The sequence below is a fragment of the Protopterus annectens genome, chromosome 1.part1 (assembly GCF_019279795.1).
Source record: "Protopterus annectens isolate FY-2018-M chromosome 1.part1, PAN1.0, whole genome shotgun sequence".
In the NCBI taxonomy this organism is placed as follows: domain Eukaryota; kingdom Metazoa; phylum Chordata; order Ceratodontiformes; family Protopteridae; genus Protopterus; species Protopterus annectens.
Genome location: NC_056726.1, coordinates 957,768,373 through 957,792,936, shown reverse-complemented (window position 1 = coordinate 957,792,936; position 24,564 = coordinate 957,768,373).

The window sequence follows — 24,564 nt, the reverse complement described above, 5'->3', positions numbered from 1 at the left end:
GTCAATATTAATAGCTTCATTTGTACATCACTGGTACAGTTTTAGAGCTACAAGGAATCTTTACAAGATGCACACAGAAAGTTTGCAATGTAAGCACTCTAATAGACAGAACAAGAAATCAGTCAGAACTAATGACCTGGGCCTAATGCCTAACAAAGTAAGTGTATTTTTTTAAAGTTAGGATAAGGCATTGATGACTCATTTAAAATCATTAGTGTCATAGGATTAAAGGAGTTGCTTGACCTTTATTTTATAACATTCTTTGCTGCACTTAAACTAGACTAGCAGCTATTAGTTGCTGCTGGTACCCCTTCTCAAATCTCAGGGTTCCCGAAAAAAGCTTTCCCCCCCGATCTGATATTTATGGCCAGAGAAGAGACTGAGATATCCCAGCTCTGTGTTATTCTTCTGCCATAGTGGATTTTTTGTTTGTCTGTTACTTGTGCCCCATTTATAATTCCAGCCCCCCCCAACACACACACACACACACACACACACATAGTGTACAAGGACATCAACCATGGAATCCCATGGACATCTGCCACTGTATACCCAATCTTCTGTACACCTGAGATAGGTGAGCCAGCAAAATGATATTCATTTTCTATTCACCCCAGATGATTCCTCAGGAGCGAATAATCACTGTCTGATCCCAGGGCTCCAGGGCTCCACCCAGGGCTCAATCCATCTGCATATTAGAATTGTTCTTTTTTTATTTTTTTTATTTATATTGCATATTTGTTAATTAGTCACTTCCACTAGACATAAGCTCCTCTTTTCAGGAACAAGGTTTGTCTAAATTACTTGCCCATAGCATAGAGTATGCAAGTGAAGAATAAAAGACTTCGAACGTACAACTACAGGATAACTTTCTGGGCTAAACTATCAGAAAACAAATGTCTTCCTACCTGACTGGTGATCTTAGTGATCAAGACAAGTAATACTGCAAAAAGTAATTTATAAAATATTTGAAATCTATGCCACTTAAGGCCTTTATCTATTCTGTGTTGTATATACCATTATATTGGCAGGAAGTCAATTTCTGGTGAAACTGAAGTGAGGAGAATATGCTGTAATGGTACATTTGAAGTCAGGGAATAAATTGTGATTTCTGCAAGCCAATGATTCTAAGCTTGTTTTAATGATAGTTGTCTAATTTTATCTTTCACATACCAGTATTTCCAGGGCATTCAGATAAATCTTTGCTCTAATGAGAATGATATTTATAATATACCTGAATCCAAAGTAGACATTGTCAGTGATTATAAACATAAGTAACAATGTTATTCAGTACACTACCAGATCATGCATCATTACAAAATAGTGAAGCCAACTGATTTAAAAAAAAAGGTTAAATATTTTCAGTATCTTCTTTAGACAATATCAGCCTGTGTCCTAGCATAGTGACCATCTCTACGTGCAGTCCTAGCAAGCCCAAGGACATCAAGTCATATCAGTTAGGTAATCATTATTAATTAATAATGAATGACTTTATCATTAGTTTCTTTGCAGCCATAAGACAGGTTACAAGGTATATATGATTTGAGCCTCAGTGAATAAACTGTTAAATCCAACACAAGCTCCACAGCCAACTCAACACTTCAATCCAACATAGCTTCAGTCCTCATCACAGTACAACTCCAGCTTTGCTGAATTTTGTTAATAATGTCAACACTCATAGAAATGCTGGAAGCCTATCCTCCACCATCTTCAAAAGTTTTGATATTGTTTCCCACCAGAAACTTTTACATAAACTCTCATCCATAAGGCTCACCAATTCTTCACTGCAATGGTTCCATAACTACCTCTCAAACAGAGAACAAGCAGTGAAATGGAAACATCATTTCTCCATCTTGTTGGCAGTTAAATATTGGTGTCCCACAGGAATCTATACTAGGCTGTATACTTTTCAACATATTCATCAGTAACCTCTACATTGCTTTGACCAGCTGGTCAACACCCCCACAAGAGGTGATAATATCTTGGACTTGGTATTAACCAACATGAGTAACCACTGCAGCATCCCTACAGTGTCATCCTCCCTGGTAAGATCTGACCACAAAGCAGTCACTTTCAAAGTCACCATCTCCCCCAACCCCCTCCAGCTAGGGTTAAACATAAAAACTTTTCTAAAACTTACATCCTCCTGTGGAAGGTATAACCAGCTTCACAGCCCTCTCCCCCTCCACAGAAACTGACACATATGTCCAAACCTACACCAAAGTACTATACGAGCATGTATATAGGCATCAAATCAGGAATACCCAACAGGACAAAATCATCCTCCTCAAGAAAGAGTAAACCTATCTGGTGGACATCAGCAATAAATAAACTCTAAAATAAAAGAAAAAAATTGCTGTCCAGAACCAAGAAGGAGCAGGTGCCTAACTGGAAGCAATCTCTCCTTAACCTGAACAAGTACATAAAAGCACTAGTGAAATCCTTCCAAGCAAACTTCAAGTCCAAACTGGCTACATCTTCTCAAGACAATCATAAGGCCTTCTCCACATATATCTGCAATCTTAAAGGAGGCACTCAGATCTGCTCAGAACTGGTAGTCAAAGACACCACATACTCAAACACCATAGATATTGCCAACCTGCTGGCAGACAGGTTCAGTGAAAACTTCACCAGTCTGTCCCCCCATCAGTAAATCACGATATTCCCAGAACCTGCTTTCTCCCCTTATCTCTAGGGAGCAAGTCATCACTGCCCTCTAAGGCAAAAAATACAGCCTTCATGGGATCCAATAACATCCCAGGCTGCATCCTACATGAACTCAGGCAGGAACCTACAGCACCATTAGGCACCCTAGTCAACCAAAGTCTGAGTACTGGCTTTCTCCCAGCTGATTGGAGGACAGCCACTGTCATCCCTTTGCGCAAAGATGGAGTGTCCACCGATCTGAGAAATTATAGACCCATCAGCCTAACTAGCCTGATCTGCAAGGCCATGAAATGGATTATCATGGGCCTCATTAACAAGGGCATTGGCAACCTCCAAACACTCGATCCCACACAGTTTGGTTTTGTTAAGGGGAGGTCATGCCTGTTAAATTTGATCGACTTCTTTGAGACAGTCACTAAAGCCGTGGATAAGGAGAAGATGGTGCATACCATCTACCTTGATCTAGCCAAAGCCTTAAATACTATTCACCACTCAGGCATAATAGATAAACTGTCTCATCTATGCATCAATCTGTATGTTACCAGATGAGTAGCAAACTGGCTCACTGATAGAACTTACCTAGTCAAAATAGGGAAAGCCACAAGCAGTAGACCCATAAAGAGTGGTATACCGCAGGGATTGGTCTTGGGGCCTCTGTTGTTTGGGATGTACTTTTCTGAGGTGCAAGCCAAAACCAGTGGGCTATGGCTGACAAAGTTTGCAGATGACTGCAAGCTGGGCGCTATCATCAGTTCCACTAGTGATGTGAACATCCTCCAAGAGGGCCCCAACCCAAACAAATGACTGGTGCCAGAGGCATGGTCTCAAACTGAATGCCAAAAAATGCATCATCATCCCCTTTGGGCAGAGTTATATTCCCACAAATTATCACATTAATAACAAGGTTGTAAGCATGCAATCAGTTGTGAGGGACTTGGGTACCTAGGTTGAGAGCAAACTGACTTTTGACCACCATATTGTCTCCGTTGTACGGAAAGCTTTCTACATGACCCACCTCATTAGTAAGGGTATCTCATCCAGGGGCAAGGAGGTCATAATATCCATGTATTCTTCCCTTATATGACCCATTATTGAATACAATGCCCCTTTCACTATATACCTCACAAAGCACATGCAACAGCTGAAGAGACTATAGAGGTCCCTCACCAGGATAATCCAGGGCCTCAAACATATACCCTACACAAATAGGATAAATGCCCTGTCCCTCTACTCAGTCTCATCCACACTCCTCTCTCTAGCATACAAAGCATTCTCAGATCCCGCCTAATGGGACTGCTGCATATCGCAAGTCAAGCTCCACTCGAGTAACCCGCAAGAGCGATCTCAACCTGATCTGTGACATCAATAGGACATTTTGGCAGGACAGATTTGTGTCCCAGAGACTCTCCCTTCTGTAGAACAGATTCCCTCTCCACATCAAGAAGAGTACCTCATTAACCCTTTACTCATTACAGCAGTGTGATGTCTCCAGGTGTTTCTGCTGTTACCTCCTACTGTGCCTCTAGGCGTCAAATATTGCCTGTTCATATTTGCATTAATAATTCCAAAACCATGTTACATACAAGCTATCAGAATATTTTATCTTAAAGCATACATGATGGCAAACACAATTGTATTGATATATGACCTCTGTCAATGAGTATTTATTAGAACTGTAGGGTGATAACTTCCTTTTTTAAAGGCTGAAGCCACGCCCACTAGGAGTTAAATGTACACAATCAAAAGAGATGTACTGGAGGGAATGAGTTAAGCGCAACCTGGCTAACTAGATGGGGAACCAAAAATACACTCCTGGGATTCCATCTGTGTCCCTGCTGGACAAGGGCTTTGGGTGCTGACTTGTCGGAATATGGGCTAAATTCTTGGCTAGGCTTGTAAGGGCCTCAGGGCCAATAGCTTAGTAACTTCCTTTGCTCCTATCCTATGATCCTAGTTCAAGATGCTAACAGCTTGAACCTAATGTGCTTTGCCAAATCTCTGTCTAAAACTTCAAGATCTTATACAACAAAAATTACTGACTGAAACATGGCTAAATAATTCAAAATTAATTGTCTTTACCACAAACACTACCAAAACAACACCATTCACTATCGCTTCTGACAACAACACCTTGATAGAATAAATAAACTACACAAAATTACTGGGTATCATTATAGATGGCCAGCTGAAATTTAACCACCATACATCACATGTAGTTAAACAAATCATCAAAATCTAGGTACATTATGCAGAGTAAAAGCCTACCTCACTGCTGTAGCCAGATGATGCATAGTCTCTCTTACTGCTATGCTGTCCCAATCTTTACTAACCTTCACCTGTCCAAACCTGAGCAACGTTAATAATAAAACAATGAAATCTGCAGTAAACTATAGCAATAGAATCCATCACCACCTAGCTTACCACATCATTTAGATCTCTCTTATCTAATTACAATGATTTCTCTATAAGCCAAAAAATTGCCCAATACAGCACTACTCCCCAAATAGAATTTTATGCGTTAGAGAAAAATCACTAATCATTATAACCAAATCATCTAATATTGCAGGTTACTTTCTATATTCAAATAGTATAGCTACACTATGGAACCACGTCCCACCATGATGGAAATCCATTCCGAATGCAAACTCATTTAAAACACAACTAAAATTTCACCTATCAAATAAATGGATCTGCTCCTGTATATCTCCAGGATAAATGCTACGGTTATCCGCACCTTGCCTTATCATCAAACCATTTCTCTTCATTTGGAATCCTATGCCCCACTACCAGTCTTCACCAATACCTGAATATATTTACTAGGATCTCCCAGCCATATAATTAGTTTTCTGACACTGTTCATCCCCATCTCTATACTTCTAATATTACCCTTATGATAGCCATATATATAATTATCTCTGAAGCTGCTTTATACCCCACCTCATAACTGCAGTATTAACATTTTCTGCCCTACCTAGTTCCTTCCCATATCTTCACTTCCTTCAATTTCTAAGCACTAATTACATGATCTATTCGACAAACCTTCTAATACACCTCTTCAAATGCTCAACATTTGACATCTATTAATGCATAAATATATTTTATACTGCAATAGTTGCTGCTATTTCATATCAATGTAATCTAATTAGCAAACGTGTAATTCTTAATGTATATTACTTAATGTCTGTTTAAAAATGTCTGTAATATATTTGAGCTTTTCTCCCCAACTCTTTTGACTAAACCCAGTTGAATAAATCCAGTAAACAAAAGCAAAATAATATAAAATAGAAAAAATATGTATATATAGATATATATATATATATATATATATATATATATATATATATATATATTGGTCCACTTCTAAATCTAGAAAGCTTATAATCTTGAAATTCAAAATACTGAGTCCAAAAAATTAAAAGTTCAAAATACTGAAAACTCAAAATACTGAATTTCATAATATTGAAAAAAACTACAGGATACTAACACTTACTATACTCCAGTAGAAGTACATAGAGATACAAATAAAAGACAAAGCATATTAGTTTACTCCGACTATTAGACAGGGGGCAAGCCACCCTGCACTCCCATGTGGGGGGCTGCGCCCCCCACAATCCCTGCTACTTAAATATATCAACTCCGAGATCACACTTTACTACACTAAGATGAGTTGTTGTATAAGAAAGTAAAAGGGAACATGACTAAGGTTACAGCCAGAAATCATGAAGCACGTAATGGTATGTTTGCCATTTTTTTCTGTGGAGTGCGATCTTGGAGTTGATATATTTAAGTAGCAGGCGGTGTGGGGGGTGCAGGGGAGATTGCCCTCCTGGGGATAGTCGGAGAAGAGTAATATGTCTTGTTATGCAGTTGTGCTGGAATATTGTAACTGTTGATGTACTGTGTATTTTCGATATTATGAAATTCAGTATTTTGAGTTTTCAGTATTTTGAACTTTCAAGATTTTGGACTCAGTTTTTGAATTAAGAGATTATGAGCTTTAAAGATTTAGAAGTGGACCCATATACACACACACCCACATATATATATATATATATATATATATATATATATATATATATAAATATGGGTCTGGGTGTGTCGATATATAAAATCTTCTTAAATGTGGCTTGAATTTGTTGAGATCATTTGATTTTAGTCAGTATTTGGAGGAAAACACTAAAATAAAGAACCATAGAACTATCCTTACAAAGGAATTTACAGGTATTTACTTTTATATTTCCTGACTTTGCAATTCAGATTTTAGCCTTCACATTACAGTGGCATTTGTACTAAGATGGGAAATTTCATCACCAGAACTGTTGGAAGCTTTTTATCTGTTCTGATCCTTTAAGAAACACAGTATTTCTGTAATAACAGAAGTTTCCTATCAGGGTCAGCTATTTTTAGCTTTGGCTTATTGGGGGCTTATTTGTGATAAAATGTTTTGCTTATGCAAGCATTTGAATTACTGAAGGAAGATTTTGTGTGGGGGCATGTTTTACTTCAGGAGGAAATGCTATGGGTTACTTACTGCTTGCGTTCACTCTGTGACAATTTATGTGCCACTTTTTTTTGTCAGACTAAAATTATTCTAAAAGGATTTCCAACAGGAATTTAGTGTGCTGCTAATAAATTACAGTATTTTGGGGACATTTTATGTGTATGAGATTGTAAGTCTGCAGTTTGTGCAAACTATTTAAGCAATAACCAATGATGTGGTGTGGTATATTGAAGATTTACCCACGGTTGGCGTGATTAAATAAAGCCAACCGTGGGTAAATTTCAATATACCACAACCACAGAGTCAGTTATTGCTATTATACAATGACATTATTTAAGAAAAAAAATACTTACTTTTCTTAAATAATGTCTTTGTATAATGGCGCATTACAGTTCTTCTGCCAGTGGTGGTATACTGCTTAATTGTGTTGATGTACTGCGCATGCATATGGGACTTGTGTTCCTACACATACCCAGTACATCAATGCTTTGAAATGGAAGCAACAGAGAAAAGAAAGTCTCCGTTGCTCAGTTTTTTTCTTTTTTTTTTCTTTATTTAAAAAAAAAGGTTTTGGACACTTTATACCAATGGAAAAAAGTCCGGGTGACCGGTCCTTTTTCCATTGGTATATTGTGGGATTTACAATGGGCACGCTGGCCAATCAGTGTGCATATTTTGGAATATTAATGGGGGGGGGGTCATTGTATAATTGAGAATTTACCTTCCAAATGACTTTTCCAGCATTTCTATCCCCATCTGAACCATCCTTCTCAGCCACAGCATGGGTATATACCTTGCTTCTGGTGATCCAACTTCTGTAGTTCCTAGAAAGAAATAACAACTTACCAGAGAGGTCTTACTGACTCTTTGGGCTCAGTCTTCACCTCAGTCAATGGTTTGTGGCTTCACGTACCTCTCCAGTTTCTTCTGCTGTAGTCCTTTCAGCCACCATGAACTGGGGGTCAGCTATGTCCCCTTTGGCTGTTCTAAAATCCAATTCGGTGATGGGTGAACCATATTTACTGGGGCATGGAGACATATCAGATGCTGCTGGATGTGTGCAGGGAAAGAGACCTCTTGAAAGGGCACATATTCCTTCTCTGTCAGTCACTGTAGATACCTGTAAAGAATAAACAAAAAGTTAAACAGTGTTCTTTAGAATAAATACTGTCTATAAGAAAAATGATTTTCTTACCTTAGCCAATAAATTGTTACTGATAGTTACTGATAGTCAATCCTGGTACACAGACTACTGTACCTGCAAATCAGATCAGTAAAAAAAGTCCTGAGGAAGGCATGGCAGATGACTGTGACATAGACAGAAGCAAGGCTTAGTCTCTTGCAGATTCTCAAGCCTAAAACACTGAGACTGAGGAAACGTGGTCCTCAACCTGCTTTGGAGGAATTTTCTTTTTCTCATATTTTTGCCAGGATGAATGACAGTGTTTTTATGGGAACAAATGGAGGTTCCTTTTGAAGTGAGGAGATATTATAATATGTTGCAAGTGGTTATGCCTCTTTCTATGCCTATTCTTTTTTACTGCCTGTCTTGGAGGATACACATAATGCTGTCTGCAGTAACCCTGGTTCACAATAAAAAGTAAATAGGCTTTACAAAGTTCCTCATACTAAAAATCACTTGTTTTCTCATCTTAGGTTTGACACTGTGGCTATCTCAACAACTATACCAGCAGGTAACAGTCTCCTGGTATCATCCAACCCTTCCCCTGTGAACAAAGAGGCAAATATTTTGGACAGATTTGGTAAGAGAATTTGTTCTTCTTCCACTTTGGCATTAAGAATTTTAACTATCATACCCATATCTGGAAGTCTACCCTTTTAATCTTCTCAGAGTGATGGGGATGTAAGTGCAATAGATATGGAGGAAGATGATACTGAATTTGATAATGATGGCATATCATCATTAAGCTAAGACAAAAATTCAAATCTTTCTAGTTTCTCTGAATCTTTCAGATGCACCCCAATACCAGTTCAGTTTAGTTTAGTCATTCATGACTACACAAGACACCTGTTGTAGTGGCACTGTTAAACATCAAGGATAGGTAAAAGCTCTCTCCCTAGAATTAGTGGTTAAATAACTCAGACAACTCTGGGTCAGTGCATTGGTGCCCATCTGCTGTTCCCTGACCAACCTGTCCTTCTTTTGGCTTGACAAGTTTTATCTGGTTTATGCTTTCCTAAAGTAACACAGTGAGCCAGAAGTGGGGAATACGAGCTACCTTTAATAACAGCTATGGCAATGGTCAGGGAAGTTATTGGTTGTGTTTAAGTAGCCGCATATACTGAGCCAGAAGATATAGCAAACCAACTGGCTGACAAATTCAGTTCCAACTTTACCCCTCTCTCCCACTCAACCTGCCTTCAGAAAATACCATCAAATACAACTCCCCCTGCTAACACTAGGGAACAGGTCCTTAATGCTCTCTCTAAGGTCAAGAACACTGCATCAATGGGCCCAGACAATATCCCAGGCTGCCTTCTAAATAGCATGAAACATGACCTATCAGGCACACTGGAATTGTTATTTAACTGTAGCCTCCAAACATGTTTCATAGCTCATGAATGGAGAACAGCAATGTCATCCCCCTGCACAAAAGTAGGCCATCTAGAGACCCTAGAAACTACAGACCCATAAATCTCACAAGTCTTATATATATTGCAAAGCCATGGAAAGAATTATCATGGAAATGATAGATAATGATATAGTAAACCTCCAGACATTGGACCCAACCCAGTTTGGTTTTATCAAGGGCAGGTCATGCCTACTCAGCCTGGTGGACTCCTCTGAGAAGGTCACCAAAGCCATGGATGAGGGCAAAATGGTTCACACTGCCTACCTTGACCTGGCCAAGGCATTTGACAAAATACCCCACTCTGGCATTGTTGACAAATTCAGGAGGTTAGGTATAAACCCATATTTCATCCGGTGGATAGCCAACTGGCTCACAGATAGGACCCAGGAAGTTAGAATTGGGGAGTGCACCTCCACAAACAGGCCAGCCACAAGTGGAGACTCTCAGGGATTGGTACTTGGGCTGCTCCTTTTTGGCATTTACTTTTCTGAAGGTAATGCCAATGTCAGTGGTCTCTGGCTGACTAAGTTATTAGATGATTCCAAATTAGTAGCTGCCACTGAATCCCACAGTGACACAAATGTTCTCTAGGAAGGGTTAACACAGACAAACAACTGGGGTTAGAGCCATGGACAAAAACTAAATGCCAAAAAATACATAATAGTATCCTTTGGGAAGTCATATTGACAACACACCCCTTAGAGATGACCCAGTAGTCAGGGACTTTGAGACTCACATAGGCAGTCTAACCTTTGACCATCACATGTCTACAGTAGTGAGGAAATTATTCTATATTATGCAACAAAGGTCTAGGTCCATGGAAGTCATTTTTCCACTGTATTCAACATTCATCAGACCTATCATTGAGTACAATGCACCCTTTGGTATCTACCTAACCAGGCATATCCAACAAATGTTCCTTACTGAAAGAATACAGGGCATAAATAAAATGTTCTATGCAGTCCACCTCAAGGCCCTATATCTGTATTCTGTCTCCTACAGGCTGTTGAGGGGAGATCTATGCCTGTGTACATTGAATTGTCTGACCCTACCCTGATGGATTTCCTGCATATCACAAAACAAACAGCACCAGGACTACCTGTTCTAAGGACTTAAACCTTGTCTGTGATATAAATAGATCCTGCTGGAAAGACAGGTATGTATCCCAGAGACTACCCCATCTCTGGAACAGTCTCGCCATCCATGTAAAGCAGAGTTCCTCCCTAATCCAATTTAAGTGTAACTTGGGCAATTGGATGAGAAACAGGAAAGCCATACATGGCGTGGCACCTATGTCTCTAATGGACGCAGACAACCTGTAAATGGTTCCTCTCCCAGGCCCCTGCTTGTAAATGTTTCATCTCCCAAGCCTTTACTTACACTTATCAAGAGTACCAGAACTTTTTAGAGATTTGGGATGCATTTCTAGGCTTAAAAAGGCCCTTGTGGTCATTAGCGTAGTATACACCTATGAACCTAATACTGAGGAATCCCTAGTTCATTTAGTGGAGTTTTTGTTCCAGTCTCTTTGTCTCTTGCATTACAGTGACATCCAGAATGTTTACACAGGCTTTCTCTTACCAGCAGCACTAATACACACAGCTTCCATTAGGTATCAGGCTGCTGGCAAACCTATTCTCCAGTTCTTAGGAATGGAGAACAGTGGATCTAGGTAAAAGTGTTAGGCCTTCTAGGTGAGATCACATAATAGCAGTCAAAGGCTTGTGTGCACATGGTGGACTTCTGCCTACACTTTATTGTTTCTTAACTTAAAAATCCTATGCTTTCCTTGGATCTACTATCAGGTTAACCTACTAGGCATTCAATACCCTATCATTCTTAAAAACCCTGTCTAGAATTTTCCATATGAGTAAAAATGTAATAATTTGTTTTTTTGCTTTTGTGTTTGTTTACATCTATGTAAAATCATTTTATTTGTGTTTTATTTTGTGTTTTAAGCTGTAAAAATGTAACAGTTTGTTAAATGTCTTTTTGGAGCTTTTCTCCCCAGGCCTGTGCTGAAAATGGACATGTATCCAGTCGGACTATCCCGGTAAACAAATGTAAAATAAATAAAATAAATAAAATAAATAAAGGCTCAGAAAGGCTTGGATTTCAAACTATGTTATTCATGTTAAATCTAAAACTATGCAATACATTATATCTTCACCCCATGATCAAAAATAAAATTATCATTTTCCAAAAATTATTAACATCGCTTCACCTAACTAATACACTAGAATTCTTACAACCTGTTCACCTCAATCCCAATTTGAAGCTCAGTTACCTTTAATTAAAAATATCCCAATTTGGGAAATATATAAATTAAACCAATATAAAATTGCCGAAATAAGATCTAAATTGAAAATACCTAAAAAGTATGATATACTCAGACCAATCATTTTGCTCATAAATGCTAAATTCTCTACAAAATCTACTAATGGACATGAAATTAACATAACCCAATCAATAATAAAAACGTTAACGTATAAGAAAAATTATCTCCAAAGCCTATAAATTAATATTAGCAATACAAACTCAAAATGCTATTTTATTCTTAAGCTATTGGCAAGAGCAAAATCAAAGTATCACATGGGAAGGAAAAGAACTGGCTATAAAAAATACGCCCAAACTAACCCCTTTTAAAAGCTTGATCTAGACCCAGATCATGATTAATAATAATGCATATTACATGCCCACTGTCATAAACAAATTCAACTCTAAGTTTTTACCAACATGCCCCTGCCGCCCCAAAGATAATGCTGACTTATTACACATCTACTGGAGCTGCAAGAAAGTATATAAACTGTGGTGCTCATTAAGAGCGAAACTTGAAAGAATGGGATATGAGAAAACTACGTTCTCTTGGGAGACAGCAATTCTGCATTTTACACCAAAAGGCTTACCTAACATAACCAAACATGTTCTTATTACAATATGTGCCCTAATCAAGTATTATATAGCTAAAAATTGGTTAGATAAAGCTAAGATCTCTTTGGAAAACTTCAAAACTCTGACCGTACAATTCATATCTTGCCATAAACTAGCAAACAATAACCCAAATAAAATTATTTATTTTCAAAAATACTGGGGATATCTATTAAATACAATACTAAAAGACTAATGCCGAATTGCTCTCTTCCATCTCTTACTGACCTAATATATAAACAACCTTCAATTTTTAGAACCCCAAACTATCCCACATCTCTAATTAACTGTCTCCCTCTTTTCACAGTCACTGATACAGATATCAACTTAGCTTTATGAAGACCAAATGCAAACTCAAGGTAATCTACCTACCTCTTTCCGTTTTCCCAGTTGCTGTACCCTTGGCTAGTTAGGCAATTTTCTCCTACAGGGAACATTATCTATTTGATTCTTATACTCTTACTATTTAACCAGTAGTGGCACATAAATAGGAGTGGTATCTAACTGTAAATAGACGTACATAGTTTTTTCCTTACTTTTTAGGGTTTTTTTTGATCTTTTGATGTTCTTTCTTTTTTTTTGCCCGCTATCTTCTTTTTTGAGCCACATATATTTGACATCAATATGAATACCTACAGATTGTCGGGTGAATATCAACATTGTGGACAGCTTTCAGTCTGAATGATTCAAGTATTAACATATTTTCATAATAGATTTTACTAATCTTATGATTATGAGTACCAACTGTCTTGATGTTTTTTTTTTTTGGTTCTTCTCTGTTATGTATACCGGAGAATGTTTCTCTATTGATTTAGTTACATTTGTAGTACAACTGTTTTTTCAATTGTATCCATATCCCATTGTATATGTAGAATTTTTGGTACATGCGTATTATTGCAACCACATTTCAAACAGGAGAAATGGCTCTTTTCCAAGCCATTAAGCTGTTTCTCCTGTTTGAAATCTGACTGCAATAATAGATAAGTACCCTGACACTTACTCTGACAGGAAATAGAATTGAAACATGTATTTATAGCTTTTTTTGAAAGCGAACTATTTGAAAGAAAATGAATGGTTATGCTTACTTGCAATGCAAATGATGATTTAAACAAACAAGCACTTTTGTAGAATAGAGAAGCAGTGCCAAGTACATAAGCAATGTCAGAGAATCATTGGCAAAAATGTGTTCATTGAATAAATGGAGACCATAAGCTGTGATGAACCCACGCTACTCCTCCGAAATAAATGATAGCTTGTGTTTAACAGCTGGTACTGCTAACGCATATTTCCACATAAAACTCATGGCCATCCTGTACAGACGTATTAATAACATACATAACAGGATCACTGCTGTCATTACCAGCAAGAGTGTGTAATGAAGGTAATATAGTACATGCAGACAAACTTATCAGTAGCAACTTCTCAAAACATATATGTCTAATCAATTCCAAAATGGAGCTGATGAAACTTGCCTGATAAAGTACAATATGAAGCTATAAAACTTCAGTTGTGATCAACAGTCCAGACTTTCAGTCCATGGTTCATCAATGACAAGTAAACAATACAAGACAATATGGTACCGGCATTCAAATACTCAAACTACTAACTTCACAATATTACAAAGAATATATAAAATACACTACATTGAGTAAAGTTACAGTACTGAAAACAACATTATGAAAGAAAACAAAATAAGCTTCCACTTTTTGAAAATTTTCGTCAAACCATTACGAACTATCGCAGGTTGGAAATGTGGTTGCGATAATACGTAAGTACCGAACTTTCTTCTCTGCTTTCTCTTTCTCAAAATTTCAACAAAAAATATATTGGAAAAAACATGTTAATCACACAAGGTTAATCTCCTGCACCACATGTAGGAAGTTGAATCCCATGAGTAAATTATATAATTATGAATTTATCACATGATGCAAGCAAATGGAAATACTTGGGTTTTGACATAATGCAGCCATTTGCCTTTCTCTGTTGAATAACCAATTTGAGTAGTTCATGAAATTCTCAGTCTTGTCCTCCATGGCTGGCCTTCTGATAACCCTGGTCTGTTATCTGACATCAGGTCACTAGTGTCACAAATGGAAACCATCCCTCTGTATTATTGGTCTTGCTTTTTCACTTTATTTTATTAGTCTCCTAAAAACAAATGTTGGAAGTTAGATGTGCATTTGATTTGATCATCTCTGTCTTGACCTAAGCTTCAATGCTTATGGCATATAACTGAATTTCAGGTAATCACAGAAAAATATAGACTCTATTAAAGTTCCAATTATAAGGAAATTCTTAAACATAAAGAACATCCACATCATCAACTGATAGTCCTTAGAGACTCAGAAAAAGTTCAAAACAAGTTAGTATCAACTCAAGGACTACTGTGCAGACATTAGGTACCAACATTGTCTGGAAGCAATAAAAGGATAACAAATAAGGTTTGATCAGCACAAATGAGGTGAAATCACACAAAAACAAAATGATGTAGTAAAATCTGAGCACTGGTGTAGGCCAATAAATATGGAAAGTCTTGCCTCATCGCTGGAATGGCATATCATTAATTCCCTGTTGTTTGAATGCCCTATTGTTAACCAATGGACCTTATTGCACTAACTTCCTTCTTCTTGCCAAAAGTTTAATATTACTTATTATGACTGCATTTTGTTAGGTATGATATTCAGGCATCAGAGTAATTTTGTTACATAGTAACATAGACTGTGATGGCAGATAACAATTAGTTGACCTATACATTTTATCGGCTTCTCTGTCTGTCTGTCTGTCTGTCCGTTGGTTAATGAGTTGACACTTACCAAATAAATGACTACCTTCTTTTACTTGTTCACATAACTACTTTGTCTCTGCCCTAGACAATCCTAAATGCAGCAACTTTGATTTGTTCTACACTTTCTCCAGCTATTTTCCTTTTATTTGAATGCCCTTAATTCAGCCTCAAAGGGTGGACAACTCAGTTTTCAAATTAACAAGTTCACACTTGGAGTGCTGAATGTTTACGCATTAAGTAACATACCTAATGATCTTTCATAATCAATTTAAACATGCTGTTAAAAATCAGTGAAGCAGCTGTGATATATAATTTGTCTGTGTAGTGTGTTGGTAACATCCCACACAGGAAGTTCTAAGAGAATCTGTAGCTCTAAGATGAATACTTTCATGGACTGAATATGAAGCTGGAACTTTGTAATATTGTATAGTATTTCCATTGAGAACTGGTGCTCATCGTTTTAAATCTAGTGTGTGATTACTGTCTAAGGATATTTAATGCAGTTTCAGGGCTGAGGTAATATTTAAGAATTATCTAGACTGTGAAGACCTGACTACATTGTCCCATGTATTAAATTGCATGGGATTAACTCTTATGCAATATTAAAAGAAGAAACACAAACAAAATGTTTGCCCACTCCTTTAACAGATTTTGGTATAATATGATTGAAAATATTAAATGTGATACATGTCTATTGCACACCTGGGAGCTCTAAAGGGAGTAGCAGACATTCAAAAGATTCATTCTCCCCAACCAGATATGTTGCCAGTGTCCATTCTCATTGTTAAAAGTTTATCCCCAGTGTAATCTCTTCTACAATGATATAGATAGTAACACCCAAGTAGGATCAAAACCTGTAACACAAAACAACTGTTAACTTTTCCAAAATAAGAGGCCAGAATGCATACCAATGTGCATTGCTATTTATCATGGTGATGTGAATCAACACTTGATTGGCCGAAGTTTATTTGCCAAATGTGTGCATTGATAATGATGTTTGATTCCAGGGTAGTATTTCACTTTGTTTTGTGGTTGTCATCTCCAATGTTTGATGTGTTTTGACTATACTATATTGCTTAGGAAGTGTAAGAGGTTACTATTCTATTGTGTGATTTTGCATTTATAATGCTTATTTTTTTCCTTTGTAATGCGCAGTTATTGGTTATTGATATGTTTATTTATTTTATTTTTATTTTAACATTTGTTTACTAGGAAAGTCCAACTTGGAAGCCAATTCTCAGTGGAGGCCTGGGGAGAAACGCTCCAGACGCAAGTCTTTGCAATGTGAGAGGAAACCGGAGCACCCAGGGGAAACCCACACGAATGAAGGGAGGAAATGCAAACTCCGCACAGAAGGCATCCCAGCCAAGAATTAAACCAGAGAACCTCTTGCTGTGAGGCAACAACACAAACCACTGCACTACGGCATTATTTATTGACTCAGTCTTTTATAAATAGATTTTTGGGACTTTCTCAGAGTTGTGTGTCTTTAAAGATGTTTACATACATACATACATACATACATACATACATACATACAAATATTTCAAGCATGGGCATTAAAGCCATTCTAGCCTGCCAATGTATGTAAATACTTGTTCCTATAATAGGTGTTCAGCCTGTTCTTAAAAATATCTAAACTAGTACATGCTTTAATGTAATTTGGTAGTTCCATGCATCAGCAGATCTTACAGAGACCCAATTAGTACACTTACTATAAAATTTTCTACATAGGTTGTCTGATGATTCTCTAGTACTTTTTGATAACCCTAAACATTTCCAGAGATAGTTGTCTCTAAGTGCTCTATATACCTGAATAAGATCTCCTCTTAGATATCTATAAAATACATTGTACAAGTTCAGATATTTTAGTCTTTCATAATAATTCAAATTTTCAAATCCATGGATGCCATTGGTATATTTCTGCTGTACTCTTTCCAGTTTACTCATGCTTGTTTTCTTATCTTCTTCTTCTTTCGGCTTTTCCCGGTTAGGGGTCGCTGCAGCGATGTCGAGTTGCCACCCCGGCACCCAACCTTCCACAGAAGGCACACACACATGCATGTACTCACACCTTGGGCCAATTTAGAGTGCCCAATCCATCTACAGCATATCTCTGGGATGTGGGAGGAAACTGGTGCCCCCGGAGGAAACCCATGTGACCACAGGGAGGACATGCAGACTCCACACAGAAGGCACCACAGCCGAGGATTGAACTGGAGAACCTCTTGCTGTGAGGCAGCAACACTATACATTGCACCACCATGGCTGCCCTCATGCTTGTTTTCTTGGGTCTATATCAGTCAGTCGAAATGGCTGATGATCGAACACCAGATGTTCGAACTGTGAAGTTTGAACACTGATTATTGCGAAGCTGCGGAACAGTGAATTCTTTCCCAGGGAAAGAATTCAGTGGGCCATTTCTGTGGCTTTGCGATCATCAGGACTGTGGGTGGAAGTTACGGGTTGGGTTCAGGTAAGTGTGCGATTGTGTGGACTTTAGGGTTAGGGCACGGGTTAGGTCAGTTAGGGTTAGGGCGCAGGTTAGGTGGGTGTGCGATAGTGACAGACTTTAGGGTTAGGGCAGGATAGGTGAGGTAGGGTTAGGGCACGGGTCAGGTGAGTGTGCAATAGTGATGGATCTTAGGGTTAGAGTTTGGTTTAAGGTAAGTGGATAGATAGCAGTGTTTGTACAGTTTAGTGTAGGGTTAGATGTAGGATTTTAAGAGTTTGTGTGTGGATTGTTGTTTTTTTGGTGTGCTTGTGTTGTGTGTGTGTTTCTTGGAACAGCGATTTTTTCCCTGGGAAAAAAATTGCTGTTCTAAGACTTCAGTGTTTTTGTAATTCGTGGTTAGAAGTTCGAACATATGGTGTTCGAACTTCAGCCGTTTCGGTGAACTGATATAGCCCCTGTTTTCTTATATGGTTTCCATATTGTTATTACATACTCAGGTTTAGGTCTAATATAACTAACAAACAATGACTTCATCATTTCTGATTTCGTAGACTTATTTCTTTTTATACAACCTATAGTTCTATAACTATAAAATGCCCTAGGGCAGATAGCCTAGTACGAACCTATTAGCCTATGAACCTATCATTAACCAACTGGTCAATGTGATTAGAAAAACTCATCGCTGGATCTATCCATATACCCAGGTCCTTAAATGAATCTACAGTTTCAATCACTCTGTGCTGTATTAAATATTCACCTTTCAGTTTATGTTTCCAAAATCTCATATGCTTAGTTTTTGATGAATTTATTAGAATATTATTCTCCCGTGTCCAAATGGTCAATTTAGTCAAGATCGTTTGCAGACATACCTTATCGGTAACACACGTAATCACTTTGCCCAATTTCAGCTCATCTGCATACAGACTGTAGAACACCTCAGATGGAAAAGTTAGGTCTGAAAGATAACAAACTAAATAAGTAAGGGCCTAGGACAGAGTCCTGTGGGACACCCTGACTGTAACCAAGGATTTCACCCGTCTAGTTGCTGTATGATACTTTCCATGTCCTATTTGTAAGCCACGCAGCTATTCATCTTATCAAGAGTACATTAATACCCAGTTGTACTAATTTATTGATCAGTGTTTTGTGTATGACCCTGTCAGATGTTTCATATTTAAGTAATGGGTACAGGGCTCTTATATTCCTTTTTCAGTGGATGTGGAGTGAAGTCAATCACTATGTTTTGTACATTTAATTAATTTTTTTGTATTGTCTGTTAGCGTGCTTCATTTTCAGGTTATGTTTTCACTCTAGAAGCTTCAGTAAATTTAGTTTCATTGCTTTTGTAGAGTACTTCTTGTGAATCCTATGTTGCAGGTAGAGCTTAACATGCTACACATTATTTATTTATTTTCCTTTGTTGAGTGGGGAACTCCAGCTGGATGTAGAATTCCTTTTCAGTGGAAGCTCAGGGAGAGAAGCTCCAATGGTACAATGCAATATAAGACACAATATAAATTAACTCGTGAAGAAAACATTACTGGCATCTTTGGCAGTGCAGTATTGGAAAGTGATACTCAGGAGTGTATTGAATTGGTTCATATTACATAAACAATATATTGAATAAAAGTATACATTCACGGTGGTATAATCACAGCATCATTTTGAAATGAAATTTATACAGTGACTCCCTATTATTATCAGAAAATGTGCACACTGATTGGTCCAGCCCAACCAGCGTGCCAGTTGTAAATCTCACAATATACCAACGGAAAAAACGGCTGCCCAGACTTTTTTCCGTTGGTATAAAGTGCCCCAAAACCTTTTTTTTTTACAATTAAAAAAAAAAAAAGAGAGAAAACGGAGCAACGGAGACTTTCTTTTCTCCATTGCTTCCGTTTCAAAGCATTGATGTACTGGGTATGCATGGGAACGCAAGTCCCATACGCATGCACAGTACATCAAAACGAACAAGCAGTATACCACAACAGGCAGAAGAACAGTAACCTGCTGTTATGCAAAGACATTCTTTAAGAAAAGTAAGTATTTTTTTCTTAAATAATGTTATTATATAATAGCAATAACTGACTCCGTGGTTGTGGTATATTGAAGATTTACCCACGGTTGCCTTTGTTTAATCACGCGGGCTTCGCCTTTGTGATTAAACCACACCGACCATGGGTAAATCTTCAATATACCACAACACGTCATTGGTTATTGCTTTAATATTATATACAAGCATTTGTAGTGGAACAGCTGTGACCATAATTATGCAAGAGTAAACATAGATAATGGTATTAAAGTGGGAGCTATACAAGTTATTCAGATTGCTTTAGGGTAATCAAGCAAACAACCAATAACCAAGATATGGGACAAATAACTAGAAAAATAACCAAGTATAAAAAACACAAGTTCAGTCCCAGCAAGGCAGCAAAAAATAAAACTTCCAAATGGAAATAAAAATAAAGTTTAATCACACAAGGTAAGCGCTTTCATGATTGGTAGCCGCTTCATCAGGCAACAGCACATTAACACAATACAGTTTAAAAAGCAGTAATAGCCAATGAAAAATGTTGCTTAAATTAATAAGTAAAAAACAATTACAGCATTTAAAGTGCTAGTATCTAATAAACACGCTAAAGAATCCCTAGTGCAAAAATCCAAGTAGTAAGCATAATATACACAACCACAACTTTAAAAATAGTCATATGGTATTAGTGTTTAAGTGATCTCTGTTTTAAAAATGGTTTTAATGAAACCATGTCATTAATCCTGGGGTGGGTGTCAGCCTTGAAAAATAAAATCCATTTATGTTCTTATGCTTCTGTCTTACATTTCAAGTCACTGCCCCTATTCCCTTCTGGTACAACTTCTAAAACAAAAAACATAAAATAATGATCTCCCCCTACTTCAGTTTCATGTCTAGCTAAAGCACTAGTACTCTTGCAATTCCTGCTGTCACGTAGATGTTCTAAAATCCTGTCCCTGAAGGGACAGTTCATTTTCCCAATATAGTAGGCATCACATGCTACACACTTAGAGTAGTACACAATATTCTTAATGCTTCAGACCGCATAAAAGTGAAACTCAACAGAGCAATGAAGTGTTGGATGCACAAAGCTAGACGTACTAAAAATATGTTTGCATGCCTCACAGTGTCTACACGGATAGCTACCAAACCTCTGGGACTCCAGTGTCAGGCTACTCCCTTTCCTGTAGCACAGTTGCTGTTTGACTGTCCTATTATTCTTAAATGAAAAGTTGGGTTTATCACCAACAATACCTCTAAGGTCATGGCTGGCATACAGAATATTTCAATTCTTCTTTATTATATTAGAGCATATATTCACATCACTCGAGAAGGTTAATGGAAACCTAACCTTCCTAACATTACTTTCTTCCTGAGGTAAGGAGGGTGTGGGTGTATCAGAAAAAAATGGTGAAAGAAGTTGTGATGCCCAGCACTGGCTCAGAAATCAAGGACCCTCAATCCTCACCACTGGCAACAGTGGGAAACGTACACACTGGGAGGATAGGTTCATAGGTTCATAGGTAGGTAGTAGGCTATCTGCCCTAGGGCATTTATAAGCCTAGATAGAATATGTTGGCTTTCGCCACCCTTTTAACTAGATTCCTGAGCCTCTGTCCAGCAGGGCCATAGAAGTGATCCCAGGAGTAAATTTACGATTTCCCATCCACTCATCAAGATTTCTCTTGAAGAGGGTCAGCAAGGGGCTCTGCCTAACATGAACAGGGATTCTATTCCAGAGTGAGGGAAGCCTCTGGTATATGAATCTATCCATCCAGCATGTCCTATTTATTGTTGTGCAGAGGTTTAAATCCATGGAGCGTGTAGCTCTAATGGATTTGGCTTTCTTGAGGTGGAGCATGTCCATGAATTCCGGGTTAGACATGGCCTTGTATGTCAGGCAGAGCTCTCCTCTGAGTAGGCGGTAAACAACTGAGTAGAGCTGGAGTTTCTTTAGTCGAGTAGCATAGGGCATCTGTTTGAGGCCCATGATCCTCTTGCTGAGGTACTTTTGAGGTCTCTCCAGCTGTTGCAGGTGTCGGGTAAGATACGTCCCAAATGGAGCATTGTACTCAATTAAGGGCCTGATGAGCGATGAGTAGAGGGGCACAATGACCTCTCTTGATCTAGATGTGAACCCTTTTGTGATTAGGTGAGCTATATAGAAGGTTTTTCTAACCACTTTGGCAATGTGATTGTCAAAGGAGAGGTTACTATCTACTTGGGTCCCCAGATCCCTAATTACTTCTTCCGTACTTAGTGGATTACCTCCTATGTGGTAGTTTGTGGGCACTTTGTTTTTCCCAAAAGGGATGACTATGCACTTTTTGGCATTTAGCTTAAGGCCATGGTTTTGACACCAGGTATCCGTCTCTGTAAGACTCTTCTGGAGGATGCTTGTGTCGGCCGGAGAGTCGATTATGGCTCCCAGCTTGCAATCATCTGCGAACTTGGTCAGCCACAGTCCTCCCATACTTGCCTGTACCTCAGAGAAGTATATACCAAACAAGAGGGGTCCCAGGACTGAGCCCTGTGGGATGCCACTTGTAACCGGTTTAGAGTCGGACATGGCACCTGCAACTCTGACCATGTGAGTTCTATGCCTGAGCCAGTTTGCAACCCATCTTGTGACATATGGGTTGATATTTAAGCTGGTAAGCTTATTTATGATGCCAGAGTGGGGTATTGTGTTGAAGGCCTTTGTGAGGTCCAGGTAGGCTGTGTGGACTACCTTTCCCTCATCTATGGCTTTGGAAGCTATTTCCAAAAAGTCGACTAGGTTTAGGAGGCAAGATCTGCCTTTAACAAAGCTGAATTGGGTAGGGTCCAGTGTCTGGAGGTTCCCAATGTCTTTGTTTATGTGATCCATGATGATGCGCTCCATAGCCTTGCAGATCAGGCTAGTCGAGCTTATGGGGCAATAGTTCCCGGGATCCGTTGTGGTGCCACCTTTGTGGAGTGGGATTACTGTTGCTGTATGCCATTCTTTGGGTACATAACCTGTGGTAAGGCTGAGTTGGAACAGTGAGTTTATGTTTCATAGTTTCATAGTTTAGTACTAGGCTATCTGCCCTGGGGCATTTATAAGCCTAGCCATAGTGATGTGGCTTTCGCCACCCCATGTAATGGTACAAAAGTGTACAGAATAGATTTAGAATACTGTGCCTCTGTCTAGTAGTGACACAGTGAAGACCCCCTTAAATAACAGAATTAGTTTACTGTGCCTCTGTCTAGTAGTGACACAGAGATGACCCCTGGGGTAAACCTATGATCTCCCATCCATTCATCAAGATTTTTCTTGAAGAGAGTTAGTGAGGGGCTCTGCCTAACATGAACTGGGATTCTGTTCCAGAGTATGGGAAGCCTCTGAGTTATGAATCTGTCCCTCCAGCATGTCCTATTCATATTTGTGCTGAGGTTTAAATCTTTAGCTCTCGTGGTTCTGATGGATTTGGATTTTTTGAGGTGGAGCATGTCCATCAATTCCTGATTGGACATGGCCTTGTACGTCAGGCACAGATCACCTCTGAGTAGGCGGTATGCTACTGAATAGAGCTGGAGTTTCTTTAGTCTGGCAGCATATGACATATGTTGGAGACCCTTGATCCTTTTGGTGAGGTACTTTTGGGGTCTCTCTAGCTGTTGCAAGTGCCGGGTGAGGTACATACCAAATGGGGCATTGTACTCAATCATGGGCCTGATAAGGGAGGAGTATAGGGGTACAATGACCTCCTTTGATCTGGATGTGAATCCCTTCATGATAAGGTGGGCAAGGTAGAAAGTCTTTCTAACCACTTTGGCAACATGGGTGTCAAATGAGAGGTCACTATTGACTTGGGTCCCCAGGTCTATGATTACTTTTTCCGTACTCAGTGGGTTACTGTCTATGTGATACTTTGTGGGTACTTTGTTTTTCCCAAAGGGGATGACTATACATTTTTTGGCATTTAGTTTAAGGCCATGACTCCGGCACCAGTTTCCGTTTCAGTGAGACCTTTCTGTAGGATGTATGTGTCAGCTGGTGTATCGACTATGGCGCCTAGTTTGCAGTCATCTGCGAACTTTGTCAGCCACAACCCTCCCATGTTTGCTTTCACATCTGAGAAATAAATGCCGAACAAGAGGGGTCCCAGGACAGAGCTCTGTGGGACACCACTTGTGACTGGCTTTGAGTCTGACATGGCTCCAGCGATTTTGACTTTATGGGTTCTACCCTTTAGCCAGTTTGCAACCCATCTTGTGACATATGGATTTACATTTAAGCTGTTGAGCTTGTCTATGATGCCAGAGTGGGGTATTGTGTCGAAAGCCTTAGCCAAGTCCAGGTGGGCTGTATGGACTGCCTTGCCCTCGTCAATGGCTCTAGTGACTGTTTCGAAAAAGTCAACCAGGTTCAAAAGGCAGGATCTGCCCTTTACAAAGCCGAACTGGGTAGGATCAAGTGTCTGTAAGTCCCCAATGTCTCTGTTTATGAGTTCCATAATGATTCTTTCCATAGCTTTGCAGACCAGGCTGGTTAAGCTTATGGGGCGGTAGTTACCAGGGTCTGTTGAGGTGCCTCCTTTGTGGAGTGGGACTACTGTTGCTGTACGCCAGTGTTCAGGT